Genomic DNA, 18,259 nt, shown 5'->3' on the forward strand with positions numbered 1-18,259 from the left:
TGTTTACTACAGAAAGGGAGTCTCATCAGAATTAACATAGTCGATATTCTTTCTCAAATCGATAGAGGGTCAACTCTGTTCATCTCTCTGGGTCTCTGCGGTGCCCCCAGGCTGAGGTAGTAGGTTGTATAGTTTAGAGTAACATCACAGGAGATAACTGTACAACCTCCTAGCTTTCCCTGAGATACACACGCTCCTACAAACAAACTTACTATCAGCAACACTTCCTTACTAAGAAGCTATATAACAAAAAGCACATAAACACCATGGCATAAACTAAACATCTGATTTTATTTCCTGTAAAATGATTGAGCTCAAAATGTGTTCTGTTGAACCAAAATGAGTCCCAGAAGCAGACACTGACCAGGCACACAAAACAGCTCAAGGTAAAACATAAAGTCCTGGTAGTTGTACTGACAGTATTTATTTTCTCCGCAATCAAGCACCTTTTTTATAGTCTTAGATGAGAAGTGTTGTTTTTCTACTCTTCCTTGTAATACAGATAGTTTGGGTTTGGTAATATTTGTATTGATTTGGAAAAATATTCTTATGCTCACCAAGGCTGCATTTATTTGATCAAAAATAGTAACAGGAAAAACAGTAAAATTGTAAAATATTATTACAATTTAAAATAACTTTCTGTTTGAATAACCATCTTCCAAAGGGGTGATGAAAATATTCAAAAATAATCTTGCTTTACCTTTGAATTATGTATTTTTCTGACTCCACTGGCAGATATTTGTTCTTGTTATAATCATAAACTCACTTAATTTTGATGAATTTTTCTGAAAACAAGACTTCTTATTTTGCGTTTCCGGTAAATATATCTTGATTTAAGAATCTTTAGACATTTGCGATGGAAAACGAGACCAAAATACTGAGAAATACTTTTTTTTTTTTCTTTTGCAGTGTGACCAAAAGTTTTTTTGTTAATAATATAAAAAAGTACGATATCTGTAGGAAAGTGCATTTTCAAATTTTGAAGCATTGTCAGTACAACATATTTAAAGACCATATTGACACATTGTGTACCTTTCAGTTTATCCCTTAAAATTGGTTTACTTGGTCTTAAAAAAGTCTTTAAGAAAGTCTTAAATGTAACTTTTTTTAAATTAACATTTAGCCTGCAGAAACCCTGACAAGAAAAATGTCTTATTATTGACGAATAGAAAGTTCAAAAGAACAGCATTTATTTGAAATAGAACATTTTCATTAACATTATAAATGCTTACTCTCATTTTAATTTATTGCATACTTGCCAAAAAAGTATTCATTGCTTGAAGAAAAAAAAATTACTGACCCCAAACTGTAGTGTATTTCTTAAACAGCTACTTCTATCTGATCTAACCCTTAAAATAACTTTTGTTGATGTATATAATATAATATTTTTACATTTTGAAAAAAAAAGTAGCTAAATTAGATGTTGAGCACATTATTTTGACTATTTGACATTCCACATTTAACATTTTCATATAATTTCAAAGCACTCTTGAACTATATATGTTCAACCATTTCACATACATGCTACTGACATGGTCTTCAGTGATTATATGATAAACGTCTGAGGTTATGTCAACTTATTGTATTGATTTCACTTTTATATTCTTGCATTAAAAACATATTTTTGTATCATCAGTGTGATACACACCATAATTATTTCATAGAAGTTTGAATAATTATTTTGCTCACTTTGTTAAACCCTTATTAACAAAAACTTCAGCTATAACGTGTTAGCAGATCAAGTCTACGTCAAAAAAAAAATTTATCTCATCTTTCCTTTACTCCTAATTAAACAGAAACAGTGTTGGTGAAGCTTAAGGGTTTTCAAACTGTCCACCATTTTATTTTAAAGTTATTCAGTTTCACTTTGAATATGCCTTTTTTCTTAACACTCTCCAAATGCATGTATGATGTACCTAACACAAGGACATTTCTTGGTTACATTTATATATAGAACCATGTTATTTTTTGGAATATATTACACACTGAGCCAAACTGTCTAATAGTCTGCATCTTTAAAAAAATAAAATATATTTGGCTAACCGATGATATAATTTATTATTACAATCAGAGTAGTATTTATCTGGTACAAAAAAATAAAATAAGGATCTTAGGGTAACAGCATTAAACCTGAACAGATACATATACTAGTATTGGGGGTTTTGATTCATCCCAGTAACTCAAATCTTTTGATTCTTTTCACCAGATTTGCTTAAATTTGTTTTTCATTTACATTGCACTAAATGCAACAAATCAAATAACAATGTCTGACAGACACACACTTCTTGCATGAGTTGCATCATTTTTTGAACAGATTAATTCAAATGACCTAGTTATATATTACAATTGTATAATTTTTATACATGGTTATATTAAATATAGTATATATTGTAGTTAATATATGGAAAAAGTTTATAGTGTCATCACTTTTAATTCATTACTTTCTATCACTTGGAACCCAATAATGATGAAGAGTTTACTCTTCTGGCTTGCTTTAATCTTGGGGTTGATGGATGGAGTTTAGTCATCAGTTTTACTGAAGAAGAAACTCTCAGATGATGTACAAAGACTAAGGTTTGTATTTACAGTCAAGTAGATATGTCATGCTTAAAAGCACACTTTAGATGATAGCAGCACGCTCCATTTTCTGGAGTGAGAATAAAGTACTGTACATCACCCCTGATCCCAAACAATGGAGGCTGAAATAGATTTTGCCGTTTCTATTAATGCCTGTGCTACTGCCGGACCTGTCATCATCTCACACCAGTTAAAAAGACAGATCACAAACAAAAAAAATACAAAGAAATATCCTAAATTGCCATATTAGCTGCTTTTCAGCAAGATAATATAATGAGTTTGCAAAACAACACCATCTCTTAATGAAATATTCATCAGCAAGTTGATTTTAATGATTACAAGCAAACATTAATGAGAAATAATAGTAATTTTGTTAGGCTTAAAATGTCTACACAACACAGCCGTATATATATTTTTAGTTTTGTTTGTCAGCAGAAGCTGACTGTACATTAACTTTATTTTTGCTCTCCTGTAATAGGATGCTAAGAGCACCATAACGCATATATATGCTCAGCTCACAAAGCTTGAGCAAGATTGAGTGAGATGTTAACTTCACTGTAGACTTCATTGTAGATCTCACTGGCCTGAGATTTCATGTGAACCCTCCCTCACAGCCACTGCTGGAGTTCTGGAGCAAAAGGCTGCCCCCCAATGGTGCAGCTTTTCACTGCCACACACACACTGAAACAGACAGCTGTACATTGCTTAGCATCTGATTCTAGGACCCCTTCCAGGGTTTATGTATAATCAGAAAATGTAGTCTTTGATGTTGCTTTATTTCCCATCTTCCCGTTAATTTCTTTTTTCGTATCTCTGCGGCAATACTACTGCGATAGCGTGTCTCTTTTGCCTGTGCCTTTAGTCGGCCAGGAGGGTCTGTGTGCTGTGTAATGTCAGCCTTGAAGCACGAATCCAAAGCAGATCAGAGAACGGAGAGGGTCCAGAGCACAGAGGTTTGTAGTCCTCTGCACCTCTCCTTGCTAATCGCTGCCAAAGGAAAAGAGCTGTGACAAACAAACGGCTTTTTCAGCTCACCGCTCGCACTCCGAGGCATTCACGAATGTTCGTTCGCTCTCTCTTCTATTATGAAAGCTCTCAAAATGCTTTACGGACATGCTCTTGTGCCGACATTCTAAAAAAATACACAGGTTTAACTTAATAAAATGCTTTGTGTCTGCCTCGTCAGCTTAATATCATTTGGCCTTTTGCATTTGGTAATTGTGAGACTATGCAAGGCACTAAAGAATATGCTCTCAGGGCAAACAATACTTACAGTATGATCATCTTAGTCTCACAAGGTCTCCTATATTGATCTATTTCTTTTTTAAACTGAAAATTCGAGCAGGACATACAAGTTTTTTTTTTTTTAAAGCCAATAGACTTGATGATTTGCAACTTGCTAGTCAGTGGTGGATGTTATTGGGGGAGGGGCATTCTGAGAGAGAGCATTTGATTGGACAAAAATATGTGTAGTGCAGGATGAGTCATCAATATTTTTGCTCCATTTTACCAGAAGAGAAAGATGTTAAGGATTACGCTAGCTTTGTAGATTCAAAGATAACACATACAGACTAAAAGTCACAAAACTCTCATTTTAATTTTATGGGTATACTACTACTTGATATACTACGTAATTACTCCATTTGATAGTACGTAATGAGTATTATTGTAGTCACGCATTATAAGTATCACTAGATCAAGGGTTTATTTGGGTCCTAAAGAAGTGCCTCTTCCCTTGCTCAAAGTCCTCATTAGAACTTCAACCACAATGTTTGTTATGCAAGGTATGAAGCACTATAATTACACCGCTTTGCTAATGGCCTTATATTTTACTTCTCTGGAGACACGTCTGCTAAACATAGCTGAAGTCATAATCTTACAGTGAGCACTTAGCAGTCTCTACAGCAGGAATGGCTGGATTCAGTGTTTGAAATACTCTACAATTTTGCCGGGGTGGGCTCATAAACAGTTTGTGGATTGCCACGAGAAAAAAATGCCATATCCAATTAAAAAAAAAAAATCACAATTGTCTAGTTGTTCCAAAGGCCCACACAGTGAACAAGTGCTGATCTCATTCAGTATAATTTTAACTACTTGGATATTTTTACAAGCAAGCGGTGACGGATTTAAAGAGCTGAGATTTTACACTGAATATCCAATTTAATAAGCAGGCATGGTATATACAGGCACACAATTATACATGCATGCTAAATCTCAAATAAAAACTCTTAGCATATTTGTTTTATTTCCCAGAGACCTTTGCATTGTTACAGGGAGTAGCTGACAGCTGTCAATCAGTCCAACTATTTTGTCACATGGCGCTGTGTGCATGCACAGATTTCCATGCACTTTCTGTTTGCATTACCCACCATGCAGCAAATATGCTTTAATTTGCTTTTCTAGGTCTTTAGCATGCATACGTAATTGTGTGCACCTATATATGCGTATGCGCATGTCTGCTCGCTATAGGCTCTAGGCGGCAGCCAGTGCAGTCAAAGGCAGTCTAATATTAGCACCTCACTGATGGCTTGCTGTATCTGGACGAAAGAGGGTGATAAATGAGGATAGCATTGGTGGGGGCCATGGAGCCGAGGGGGAAATGTAAAAGGGATAACATCTCAGTTTTACCGCCAAAACGCCTACATGCATGTCCCATCCGCATCAGAGAGGATATAATGCTCAATCTACATGTGACACCTAGAGATTAGCCAGAGACTGTGAGATCATGAAGCAAGTGAAGGAAAGAGAGGAAGAGGGCAGTGTGGTGCCGGTTTGCTTTCTCTCCTCTCCGCTCTGGTCGCTGATTTGATCCCATGCACTGTTGTCCGTCGCTAGCCTCCCTGCCTGCTCTGCTTGTCCCTCCCCCATCAGCTCGGGCTGCTCTCCGCCTTGCTCTGCCCAAGCCTGGGGGAGCCAGTGGAGATTAAATGTAGCCTCTATAAGCCAAGCACATCATGTAGCTGTGTTTCTAGGGCCTCTCTCTCTCTGACTTTCTCCCTCACTTTCATTCTCTTTTTAAAGGATAGTGTTTATGATGCCAGGCATGTGATAGAGAACTTCTAGAATGTCAATGTCATTGGGAATACCAAAATATTTTACAAGCAATGAAAAAAAAATGACAAAAAAGTCAAAAAGCGTGAGTCTATGCCTTTTTCTACACTATTTTTCCTCCACCAACATCCTCCCCCCTTCGGGTTGATACTGCGGAGAAGTGGGCCTCCGGCTTTAAATGATCACAGCTGTGCGAGCAAATTAATGGATGATATTTCTCTGTTTCCCCCCCTTTCTACAACTTTTTTCAACATGGATTTATAAAGAGGGAAAGAGGGACCAGGGGTGTCACGCTTCTACGTTTTCCCCCTCCTCTTTCCAATTTTGCATGCTTCTCAGTCTGCTCAACTCCGAGAGAGAGGAAGAGTGTGCATGTGTGTGTCCTGGGAGAGAGAGAGTGAGCGAGAGAGATGGCGAGGGAGGGAGAAAATGAAATGTAAGACAGATACGGAGAGTGAAAGAGAAGGGGGTGTGGAGAGAGCAAGCTAGCGAGAGTGGAGAGCCAGTAACGCGGTGCATTGATGCATTTGCTGCGTCTCAGGCATGCTCTTTCAGCGGGACGTAGCCCGGGGTTTTTGGCAGCGGCAGGCTGCCTGTTTTCCATCACCCAATCGAGCCAGACCTGGAATAGGGATATACGTGCGAACGGAGTTGCCGCGGCTGAGCAGCGCTGGACGAGTGAGGTGAAGTGAATGAGTGAGAGTCTCTGTGCTGTGCTGTGTGTGCGTGTGAGTTCACCCCCTCCTCTCCTGAGATCCAGCAGACTGGCATGATTTGCTGGTGGTGTGGCCCTGGCTGCTGCTTGGACTGTCTCTCATCCTCAGTGCGATCACACCACCCTTCGGCTTTTTCTCATCGGCACGCTCTCCACCTCTGCGGCTTTTGTCGGCAAGCTGTAATATGGACGTACGGACCTTTGCTTTGATATTACCATCCATCCATCTCGCCTCTTGTCCACCTCTCCTCTCTTTCATTCTTCCTCTTTCGTTTCACGCGAACAGCCTTCCAGTCAACATGACCATATGACTCTCCCTTTTTCTAGCCTATCAAATCTACATGTTTTTGTCAGCAGGTCTAGCAACAAAAGTTGAAATCTGAGATTTCTCTCTCTCTTTCTTTCTCTCACCCACTTTCTTTGTTGAGCAGGCTGCGAGAGAACTGTGATCGGCTTCATACTCATCCTCATCCTCGCACCAGGGTGAGTTTAAAACCATTTTCTGCTTCTCCCCACCCACAGCTGTAGCATCTGTTAGTGTCTTCATTACCTTTGTCTGAAGCTGCTTGTATTGGGCTTGCCAGTTAGCAGAGCTAAAATTTCTTGTATTATCTTGTATTAAAACTTCATGGTTTAGGTAATGTTACAGTTTAGTGGTTTAACCAGTGATGTACGTCGGGGACTCCAGTAGTAAGTCACAGCGACCAGACTGAGAGCTTTTTATGATTAGCGTTGAATGCTTGTGAAATCGAGACAAGAGCTGGTGGAGAGTTTACCTGGAGCCAGGGGCATTTTTCAAAGTGCCCGTATTGTTCAATGTTAGAGACTGAGTGGGGGTGTTGGAGAAAGAGAGGGATTGAGCTTGTTGGGGGAGGGAGAGATGGGTCAATGTTGTGTCTAGCTGAAGGTTGCACTTGTTGTGTCACAGACAGACAGACAAACAAGTGTCGGGGGGGGTGCACAAAAAGCTATGAGTAGATGGGCCTTTTATAGCCATACATTTTTTTCAATTTTTGTTGTTGTGGGACACATCGATGTGCTCGAATTTTGTTACAGGTTGGCAGTCGGTCTGCAAATGTGCCTCTCACAATCCCTGAGACCCTAACTTGTGACGTTTTCCTGTTATGTGCACGGGTTAGGTTCTTGGGAGCTGAGAGGGGCGCTCTGTCATCAGCCCGCCGGCGTCGGAAACAAAGACATTTTAGTCAACAGTCAAGCGCAACTGTCAGAGGACAGAGGAAGCAGCTAGCCGTGTGTATAAAGGGACAGTGTGCATGGGGGGGCGGGGGGGGGCATTGAAGAAATGCCGGCATACAGGTCATGTGATGCGCTAGTGGGTAGGATCAGCTGAGGGTTCATTGTTGGAGGGATAAGGTTAGAAAGAGGAGATCTGATTCCTTTGCATTTATCGAGTTTAATTTCAAATGCTGCCAGGCCTTGAATGCATGTTAAAGGGATAAAATGAAAACTCTTGTCATCATTTAGTCACCCTTATGTTGTTCTAGGTCTGTATGACTTTTGTGTGGAACACAAAAGAGGATATTTTGAGAAATGACTCTCCATTCAGTGGAAGTCAATGGTAACCAAGACATTTTTCAAAATATCTTCTTTTGTGTCCAACAGAAGAAAGTCATATTGGTCTGGAACGATATGAGGGTGAATAAATGTTGACAGAACTTTTGGGTGAACTATCCCACCATATCTTACATTTATTCACATTCAATTTCACATCTCTTCATTTGAGAGCAGCACAAAGTACTATGGAGAGCGTCATGCTAAAGGCTCGGTACACTTGTGTTTGACCTCAGAGAGCCCTCAACTGCTCACTTTGTAGATGTGAACGTCATCTTTTTAATGTGTGCTGAGTCATGTGTGTTTGTGTGTGTGTGTTAAGTCCCTCATGCTATGTGACGTGGCTTTAGCATGTAGCATGGTTACTGTGGTATGCAAGTGCTGACAGGGCCTTACATTTTTGGTTGTTGGCTAACCTAGATGTATATCCCTTAAGGCACTACTGTAGACCTTAAAGATGTGCAGCTGGAGGACATCACCAGAGACCCCTGCAACCAATTAATTAAATTTGGTGAAAAGCATTGTTATGAGCGTAAATGTTGAGAGATGGGGTTGTTGAGGGTTCACCCACGCTCCTTCGTGGTTCGTTCCATTTCCGTAGTGTGTTAGTGGACCATTTGTCCACTATTGTGGCACGTCTGACTGCTGTTTGAAATGGCATTGCGGCAACATTTCAACAAAGGAATGACGCAAAACGAGGCCAAAGAGTATTTAGTGCAGTCTCTACACAAACACCTTTACAGTCTAAGACCTTTTTTGGCATTTAGAGAGACAGTGAAAGGCTGCTTAATGAGATAAAGGCTTTCCCACAGTTCATGGACGGTGCATTGCCTCGTTTAAAGCATCGGCCGCTACATCATACGTATAATGCATGGTGCCATCACGCCCACATCCCTCTGTCTTTCTCTCTCTACCCACCATTACACCCACAGGCTGTCTCTCTACCTCTCTATCTATCGGTACCCACTGTCACATTCAAAGAAAACTCTCTTCATCACAAACCCTGTTGCTGCTGTTGCAGACATAGAACGCTTTGGGGTTTGAGGTGTGACGGTTTTTGCTAGCCAGCGGCGTAGCACTTTGTCTTGGTACATGTCCAGGTAGCCATGCTCTTGCTCTCTAAGAGGATTTGTCTGGTACACTCTGCTTAGATTGCTTGCTGAATTTCCGATGGAAATCGTCAAGCTTTCGCACACATTTCTGAGGCTTTCCAAATGAAAACGAAAGGCTCGTAGTAGCCCAAGTACCCCATAGCATGGCATAATACTGGCTTTACCCGTGTCTGCAGTGCTGTGCTCTGGCGTCTAGGCTGCAGCTCTATTGTTCACTCCTGTCTCTCTGCGCTCACGTTGCACTCCACTGGCACTGGGGCAGCCTCCACGAGCCTGGCCCACTTTTAAGGTGGACCGGTGAACATGGAGGAAGCCATACAATTGCGTTTAAGGCGGACTGCGACAGGTTTACTGGCTTAGAACAAAGGCTGCCGCAGTGAGGAAGGTTGTGCAGGTGGAGTGTTAGACAGCGCCAGGGTGACGCCCATGGCTAAGCAGCACCGAGCCGTCTGACACACTTCCAGACAGATCCATCCAGTCGGGTCCATTTGATCTGCTGAGGCTTCATATCCATCGTCCCACCTACCACGATGAAAGATTTGCCCCAGTCCGCCATAGGAGTGTCTGTTGACGTCCTTCTGAAATGCTAAAGTACCTCAAGTCTAAAATTAGTGCAAAGGCAGCCTGTTTGATGGAGAGAGATTATTACTTACTTAGTATTGAACTATGGAGTTTAAAAGTTGTGTGTATCGGTTAGTATAGTGACTATTCCTTCTACAACCAGCCAACACCGATCACTCTGATTGGGTTCTTGTGAAAAAGAGTCCGGGCTCATGATGGCGACCACATGCTAGTGCGATTGTTTATCACAGTGTTCATTTATTTTTTTAAATAAATCATGGCAAGATGGTGTGGAAAGCACGTTGTCTCTCAGAAGTAACAATATTTTCCATGCCCACAGGTGGTGTTGCTTAGTATTTGGTTGACATATAAATGGAAGGAGAAATTGATCCAAATTCTATCCTGAAACCTAAAATAATGCTTCTACAGTGCTCATCGCTATTGACCTATAATGTAAGGGAGGTTGTGGCTGAATGTCTGCCTACTGAGCAGTCACATGGAGAAGGTATGTGCTTGTCCATGCTCTCCCTTGTTCTAATGGACTCTCTGGAGTAAGTGGGTAGACTGAATGCACATGTATAGTCAGAAGTGAAGGACGCATTTCAGTGATTCTTATGTGAACACGCAGTAGATGATCATGTGCGTCTGTCATACCTTCATCCACATGCGACATTCCTGAATACTTTTTCCCTTGGGACAAGGGTAGGCTACAGCTAGTGCACTGATTAATGATGCAGAAGTGCACAGCTGTGTGTGTGTGTAGTGAGGGAGCAATCATAGTAATGATATATCAGCCAGTCTGAATAACCGACTGATATTTGACCATTTTGACATTATCGGCATCAGCTGACTGCCCTATGCTTTTGATGAACAGAAGTGGTCTATTTAGTAGATTATTTTATCCAAAGCGACTTAGAAAGGTGTAACATAGGTTCTCTCCTGTGTCAATTCCAAAATCAACCAAAAGCCCTGTCAATAACATTTTCTATTTCAGTTATTTTATTGAGTATCTGCTAAAGACTTTGTAAAATAACTTTTAATTAAGCTACTTATTGTATGTCTTAATAAACATCAAGTTGTATCAGCATATATCAGCATTATTTTGGCTATCCCACTCTCAGCACTCGTCCATATCGTTTGACCACTATGCCTGTATGTTGGAGAATGGCTGCATCTAAATTGGTCCAAAGTTGCTGCGCAGGCTGAGCTGCTTTCTTTCATAATGAGCGTAGAGAGAGTTTGCTGTCTGCATGGCCATCTGTGCAGACAGGCAGGCAGGCTGGCTGGCTTCTCAGACCTCAGTACAGGTTAGAGCAGTTTAAGGATTACCAGCACAGGCATAGATTAATCAGCTCACAGGCCTAACCTAATTAAGCCAGCGGGGAAATATCACCAGTGTATATCAACAAGCCTTTCTCTTTCACTCGGCCCTGCCCAGTTCAGAAATGCACGGATAGGTCAGCCCTCTCATCCTCTGTCCCGGACTGTCCGTGGAGCTCACCGAGCAGAACAGTATTCCTTTCACTGCACTCAGGTCAGTTGGTTCATATGGAGACGGCTTGGAAATCCCCTTAGTTACTGTGGGAATGTGCTGCTAGGTCGGACCTGTTCTGGCTCATCTCACTGGGCCTTAATGAACTCAAACGCTGCGGTGGCTAATAGTGTGAGATTACCTGTGTTACATTCGTATTCATTAAATTTTAGCTAGTTAGTTATTTTTTAGAATAACTGATTAAACTAAAATTAAAGATCTGAAAAATGAGTGGGACACAATTTACCTGGGTCATGAATATTAATGAGGTGATGTAACACATTCAAGCCATATTAGGATTACTGCTTTCCAGTTGCACTTCTGCTCAACTGCCAAGGTCGTTTTATGTGTGTGGCTAAATTTTTTCTTTACACTGTGACCAAACAAAACAAAATGACAAGCTCTTACAATTTGATTATTGCTCTAGAAGTGGATGGGGACAAATCTAGAGATTTCTACAAATGGAAGGACATTAAACTGTAGCAGCTGTACTTAAGGTTGCCAAAATTATGCAGTTGATTTGCTGATCTGATCTGAACTTTCTGAGTAATGTTATTAGTGAAATGCCCTATCATAACTGTATAGTACGGTGGCCGAGAAGTGCAAAGCAGATCACAATTCTGAAAACAAAATAACAAATTACAAACGCAAATGCAAGTCTAAAAAACAAAATAACAATTCAGAAAGCACAACAACAATTCAGAAAACATTATAACAAGTCAGAAAACACAATGACAAATTCGAAAACAAAATAACAAGTCAGAAAACACAACGACAAATCCGAAAACAAATTTACAAGTCAGAAAACACAACGACAAATCGCGTTTGTAATTTGTTATTTTGTTTTCAGAATTGTGATCTGCTTTGCACTTCTCTGCCACCGTAGTATAGTGATTATCATGGATATAATCAATAAAACACTACCATTCAAAGGTCTGGGTTTGGTAAGTTTTTAAAATACATTTCTTTAATTAAATGAAAGAGGTTTCTTTTTGCTCACCACGGCTGCATTTATTTGAATAAAAATACAGTTGAACAGTAATATTGTGACTTTTTGTGAATTTTCTATTTGAATGTTTTAAAATGTCATTTATTCCTATGATGGTAAAACTACATTTTCAGCATCATTACTCCAGTCTTTAGCGTCACATGATCCTTCAGAAATCATTCTGATATGCTGATTTGCTGCTCAAGAAACATTTATTATTATCAGTGTTGAAAACAGTTGTGCTGCTTATGATATTTTTGTGGAAAGTTCAAAAGAACAACTTTTATTTGATATAGAAATCACTTTTGATCAATTGAATGCATCCTCGCTGAATGTAAGTATTAATTTCTTGCAAAAAATAAATAAATCTTACCAACCCCAAACTTTTTGATGATGGCATACATTTAGCACAAGAGTGTTGACAAGTTGGGGTGAAATAAACAAACTGTCATTTATTACCCTCATTGGTTCTTTTAATTTTGCACTCAATCAGAATTTCTAAGCGTGATAATCAATCTTCGCCTCTATGTACGGAATTCTCTCCATAATCACGCTTGGTGACTGATTAATTTGTCATTAATAAACATTGTCTCTTTTGGCTGTGGCCCTGTTCCCTCGGGAGCCAGGAATTGTGTGGCTGTGGTGACTGTTGTCAGTGTGATTTGCATGACAGTGGTTGACGTTTGTTTCTCAGCGATTTGCCAGGGGCAGCTAGTGGCCAGGTCTCCGAGTGCCGAGAAAAGCATGGTGGCAGCTCTGTCTCTCACTCTGTCATCATCAGCGCTGCATGCGTGTGTGTGTGTGTGTGTGTGTGTGTGTGCTGCTGTCAAATGAGGCACAAAGGAACATTCAAATCATGTTTCTCACACTTCCACAAGCACCTTGAGGAAATAATGGCCCCAGTGCTGTAAAGGGCAATGCTCATTGGTAACGGGTATTACAGATTGCCAGAGCTGTATCCTAAAGCCTCCCCAACTGTATGGCACATGTCACACAAAGCCTTCATTCACACTAGAAGTCTACGCATATTACAAACGTGTTCAACTGTCAAACGTATTAATTCTTTGGTGCGGTGCGAACATGCCCACGAATTATGGCAGAGCATGAGACGCTTTTTGTTATTTTGTTGTTTCAGGACGCAGTTCAGCCTCTCATATCTCAATCTCATTTGATGTTGAATTAGTTTGGCATCAGCTTCACATAACCTTATAGGATTGGAGCTGCCGTGCTGCTATGGTCAGAATATTGATAACAGATGTTCAAATGGCTTATCAGGTCATTGTTCGCATGCCAAAGTAATCTCTCATTATTATCTGAGTTATTGTTATTAAAAGCTGTTGTTTTTGTTTGTGTACTTGCATTTTTTTTTATTTCAGAGTTTATTAAAGATTAACAAGAAAGATTGTTTGATTTATTGATGCTATATTGAAGCCATATTGTTTAATAAATGGATGTTTTAGACATTTTTAAAATGCATTTTATCAAAAATATATGGAGAAGGATATTATTATATTATATTATATTATAAAAATACTGTTTAATTTGAAAATGGTTTCTATGCTGGCATTTTTCTGTACATGTTTGAATGTGAAATTAAAAGGTCCATCATATAGTAACTTTTTTGACTTGATTAATTTATTGTCAAGAGGCATGTTAAATTTTAATTGAATTTAATTTACTTTTTTTTAATTAAAAACAAAACGGACATGCACATTTTCTCTGGACAGCTGCAGGATTGAGACGGTAGCGTTGTTGAAATGGAGCGCGGCACAGGGAGAGATGTGGATGCTGTGGAGGCACACTGTCACTGTCTGTGTTTGTGACTATTGACTAACCTGAACAGAGAGACAGAGGGCAGGCTGGGTGTGAGCCATCGGCCTCAGACTGTCCTTCCCGTCCTCTGCTTAGAAAACATGTCAGACGTGTGTCCAGAGATGCCTGCTTTGGATGGACAGCACGTCTTCTCATTTCCTCAACCTCCAGGACAACATAATACACAGTGCTGGCTTGTCCTGATGTTAAGAAAACCAATGCAACCCAAAAATACAGAGATATAAAATAAAGCTTTTTAGTGAATAATCTCTACAGACTGTCTTTTCAAACATTGCCCTAATGACGAGTTTAACGTTTTAAATAAGCTTTAAAGAAGACTGGGGTTAGTTGTCATGCTTTTCACTTCAGTGAAAATTTTTGAACATCTCTTGTAATATTGCCAAGGAAAGCTACAGCTCTTTATATCAGTTTATATATATATATATATATATATATATATATATGTGTGAGATGTCTCTATACAATAATTTTAAGGAAAACACACTTAAAATGGTAACATTATTACATTTAACACAGACATTTGTTAGGTTTCAGATTTAAGTCCAGAATGCACTGAGAAACCAAATGAAAGGCATTTTAAAATTAATATCCATAGTGTGAAAGTTTATATATATATATATATATATATATATATATATATATGAGTGAGTTGCCTTTAAACATTTTATTATTAGCTTTTCAGCAAAATGTAAAATCAAATTATTATGAAACATAAAAGTCATTAAACAAATATGTAAAGGTTAAAATGCAAAGAATATTGAAATTGTGTAAGTGTATAACATTTAAAAAAAAATTGGTTTTAAAAACAGTTTAACCTTTCAGTTTAAATGTGAAAGCTATTATATAGCTAACACTTGGTATTCACTTGTTGATCCAACAATATTACAATATGGTTATTGTCTGAATAAAAATATGCAATTTTAATTAGTATGACAGAAATTAAGAGGGTTTAAAAAAAAAATGTGTTGGAAACCAACATAAAACAACCACTTTTTTAATTGTACTTTTAATGCCAAATCTCATTGTTACTGTTTGATTGTACAACTTCTCCCTGTGACAGTTAGCCCCGGTATTTTTTGAATGGCTATTTTCATTTTCAGCATTTTTATATTTTTAAAGACAAGAAGCTCAGGTTTGTCGTCATCGGCGGAGGTGTGTGTGCGTGTTTAAGGTTTAAAGTGCAGTTGCCGGTCGCGGTGAAGATGTGTGTGAGGGGAATGGTGAGATGGCTCAGGGACTAAGCCTGCTCTTAGTCTGCCATCTCAGTCAGGAAAGCCTCTGCAGATTATCCTCGAGCTGACAGCAACCAAAATAGAATGAGCCTGATTCCCTCTTTTTTGTGTATGTGTGCATGCGCTGCCCTTTTTCTTAGTCTCTGTCTGTCTGTCTCTTTCTCTCCCACTCGGTTTCCCTCCTGCAGTCATTTTTGTTTTATTCGCACACTCTCCGAATCCTATCCTCGCATGGCTTTTGGCCTACTTATTGTATTATCAAGCGTCAGTGTTTCTGGGTAAGCGAACGTGTGAATGCCGTTGTGTATGCGAGTGTGTTCGTGTGTGAATGTTTGCATGTGAGCGAGTGACCGCACCCCATTGATTTGTGAAGAAATCGGCTCCAAACTCGAAATCCACGATTGGCCCGGCGTTCCTTCCAGGGCTCAGCAAAACTTTTTGTCTGCCTAATGTTTTTAGGAGCTTCCAGTAAAATGTAACTGCCTTTATATTGGTGCCTCACCGATGTTCCTTATTTATATCTTTATTGACAGGCTCAAGAAATCCCAAGACTACGTATGTTTGAAAGCTGTTGCTTTTTCAGACCACCGTGAGGGATAGCTCCCTGCGTTTGTCAGTTTAAGACCTGGAGTGATAATAAGCCCTTTGTCTGTTTGTGTCTGTAATTTACAGTCCTTTTCTTTTGAATATAACGTGCTTTTGTTTAATCGTTATGCATTGAAACCTTGCATGTTTTCAGATGATATGTAAATCTAACAGCCTCCATGTCAGACACAGACTTCGGGTCACTGAGTTTAGACTCCGCGAGTTCAAGAAAACACTTCGACAATGGCGTAGCAAATGGCTGTTACATTATCAGACCCCAAGGAGGCTTTTCTGCGTAAACCTGCTGACCCGGCGCAGGCACGACATGCCCGTCTGAGTGTAATAAACCCCCGTAGGGGCTGGATGTGGGGGCCCAAGTCTCCCTCTCTCACCTTCCTAAAACACTTCCAGTTGCTGGCTCCCCTCGCTCTGCCGTGGCTCTGAGGTCGGTGTCGAATCTCCTGACTTTTTTCTTGATTGTATTAAATCTGCAAAACACAAATTAGAATGAATGTAAAAGAAATAAACGATGAAATGCTTGGGCTTTCTGCGGCTTCTTTGTTTTCTCGGCTCACAAGGATGAGTGAAGGCAGGTTAACAGGGACAGTGGGCCGAAAGCCATGGGGGAAGGGCTTTTTTTCGTATATACTATCCATTTCAAATTTAAATGGAGCTTCCTGCTTCATAATCATCATCTCCTTTGAGGGTATTTAAAGAAGCTTTATAATATAAAACATGTTTGGACATATATCAAGACATATTTTAGATGGTTAGAAGCAAAAAAGTTGAAACCATTTCAAAGTTACTGAACATAATTAAACATTTTTACAATAATTTATTTTAAAATCAGAAATCTACAAGAATTTACATTAGACATTTGTATCAGTTAACAGCAATTATTACAAAAGAAAATTGCCAGTTTACAATTCTTATCATACATTCTGAATAAATCAATAGTTTCTTTTCTAAACGTAATTATGCTGATGGACCACATACACAGAGGCTCTAAAATGCATTCAGACATTTAAAAACTGATGAATGTCTTTCTATTTCGCAAAACATTTCTTTGCTTTGGACACTTTCATCCCTCAACGTTCAGTATAACTAAGCAATTATGATTTTTTAAACAGCATATTTATTTAAGCAATAACAAGGATAATGGGCTGTTTTGTGTTTGTGCTGACTCGAGTTTTCAATCTTTGTTTTAGTTTAATGCGTTCTGTTTGTTTGTGGTCAATTCCAGGGCACTTTTGTTTTCTTTCAGCGGGGGTAATAAACCCATAACGCTGTCGGCCGCATTCATTTAGTTTTAATATCCTCCGCTTCTCATTTTTCCTTACTAATCATTACTGATGTTTCTTTGATCCTCAGCAACTGGGTTGTTATGTGAATTCTGAAGACCCCTGCTTCTGTTCCACAGCACTCTGTATCTATTTCTAATTATTTATTAGCCACTTTAATAGCAAGGATATTTTCAGTGTGTTGCTATAGAAACTATATAACAGTTTTCTCTGTTATTTTTCAGGTGGGGTTTTTAAGCATATTTGTGAATGTCAGGCTTGAGGAAAATGGTGGTCAGCTAGTCAAGTCTCAGGTCTCTATATACGGATACAAAGCTTGACAGTCTGTAAAAGTTTCAGTACAACTTTAACAGTTTTTTTTTCTCCTTTTCTCTCCTGCAGTACATAACAAATCATCAAAGCCGGGATTAAAATTTCGTGAAGGAGCAGCTTTGACTGCTGGAAGACTTAAGCGTATTAGCTTTAAGATGGGAGTTTCAAGTGATGTATGGCAGACTTCAAAGATGTTTTAATCTGTCAGTAGGCATGCTCTTGCACAGGCTATTTATATTAGGACACAGTGTTTCTTCTGCTTGCACATCCTAATCAATGGCTTCTCTGGCTAGACCCAGCCTGATGTTGGTGTTAACCAGTTATTAAACAGCTGCACTTCCTCTAGACTGTTTCCTCTGCTTTTCTTTAGAGTGGTCTTTAGAGGCACGACATGTACTTATTATGAATACTGATTATGAATAATAATTTTATGATTTAATGGTCACAACTGCATTTCTATTCATGCTACCGAAATGTATTTAGACTCTTACAGGTCACACTTAAAAATGTAAATTTCTTTGCATTATATCAGTATATCAAACCGAGTGTCATTTATTTTACAGAAAGACAAAACATTTGACAAAAAGAGTTTTGTTCGGTTGTTTGGACACTTTCTGGTTAGTGTAACATTCATTGTTAATGGGATGAATTACAGCTGTGTTTACTCTGATTGAACACATGTAGTTGACATGATATCTAAGAGGATCGGCAGTATCTTGTGGTGTGACATGCTATATATTTTTCCACATTTTCTTTTGTATAACCTTATTAATTGGGACACGAATACACTATAAAAAATTATATGATTTGTAAGTCATGGCAACTTATGTTTTAACGTTGACTCATCAACTTTCAACTTTTTATAAGTTATATGAAGTTCAACTTTTTA

At 39.1% G+C, this 18,259-nt stretch overlaps 1 long non-coding RNA gene across 1 annotated transcript; it reads left to right on the forward strand.

Annotated features, from left to right (window-relative positions):
- The first annotated feature begins 6,004 nt into the window (after window positions 1-6,004).
- LOC107677522 (uncharacterized) lies at window positions 6,005-17,816 on the forward strand. The gene is made up of 3 exons (XR_001632853.1): window positions 6,005-6,311; window positions 6,775-6,826; window positions 17,440-17,816. It is a non-coding gene; the product is annotated as an uncharacterized LOC107677522 (long non-coding RNA).
- Window positions 17,817-18,259: the final 443 nt, after the last annotated feature.

Source organism: Sinocyclocheilus anshuiensis, unplaced genomic scaffold (assembly GCF_001515605.1).
Source record: "Sinocyclocheilus anshuiensis isolate Anshui unplaced genomic scaffold, SAMN03320099.WGS_v1.1 scaffold981, whole genome shotgun sequence".
NCBI classification, from domain to species: Eukaryota; Metazoa; Chordata; class Actinopteri; order Cypriniformes; family Cyprinidae; genus Sinocyclocheilus; species Sinocyclocheilus anshuiensis.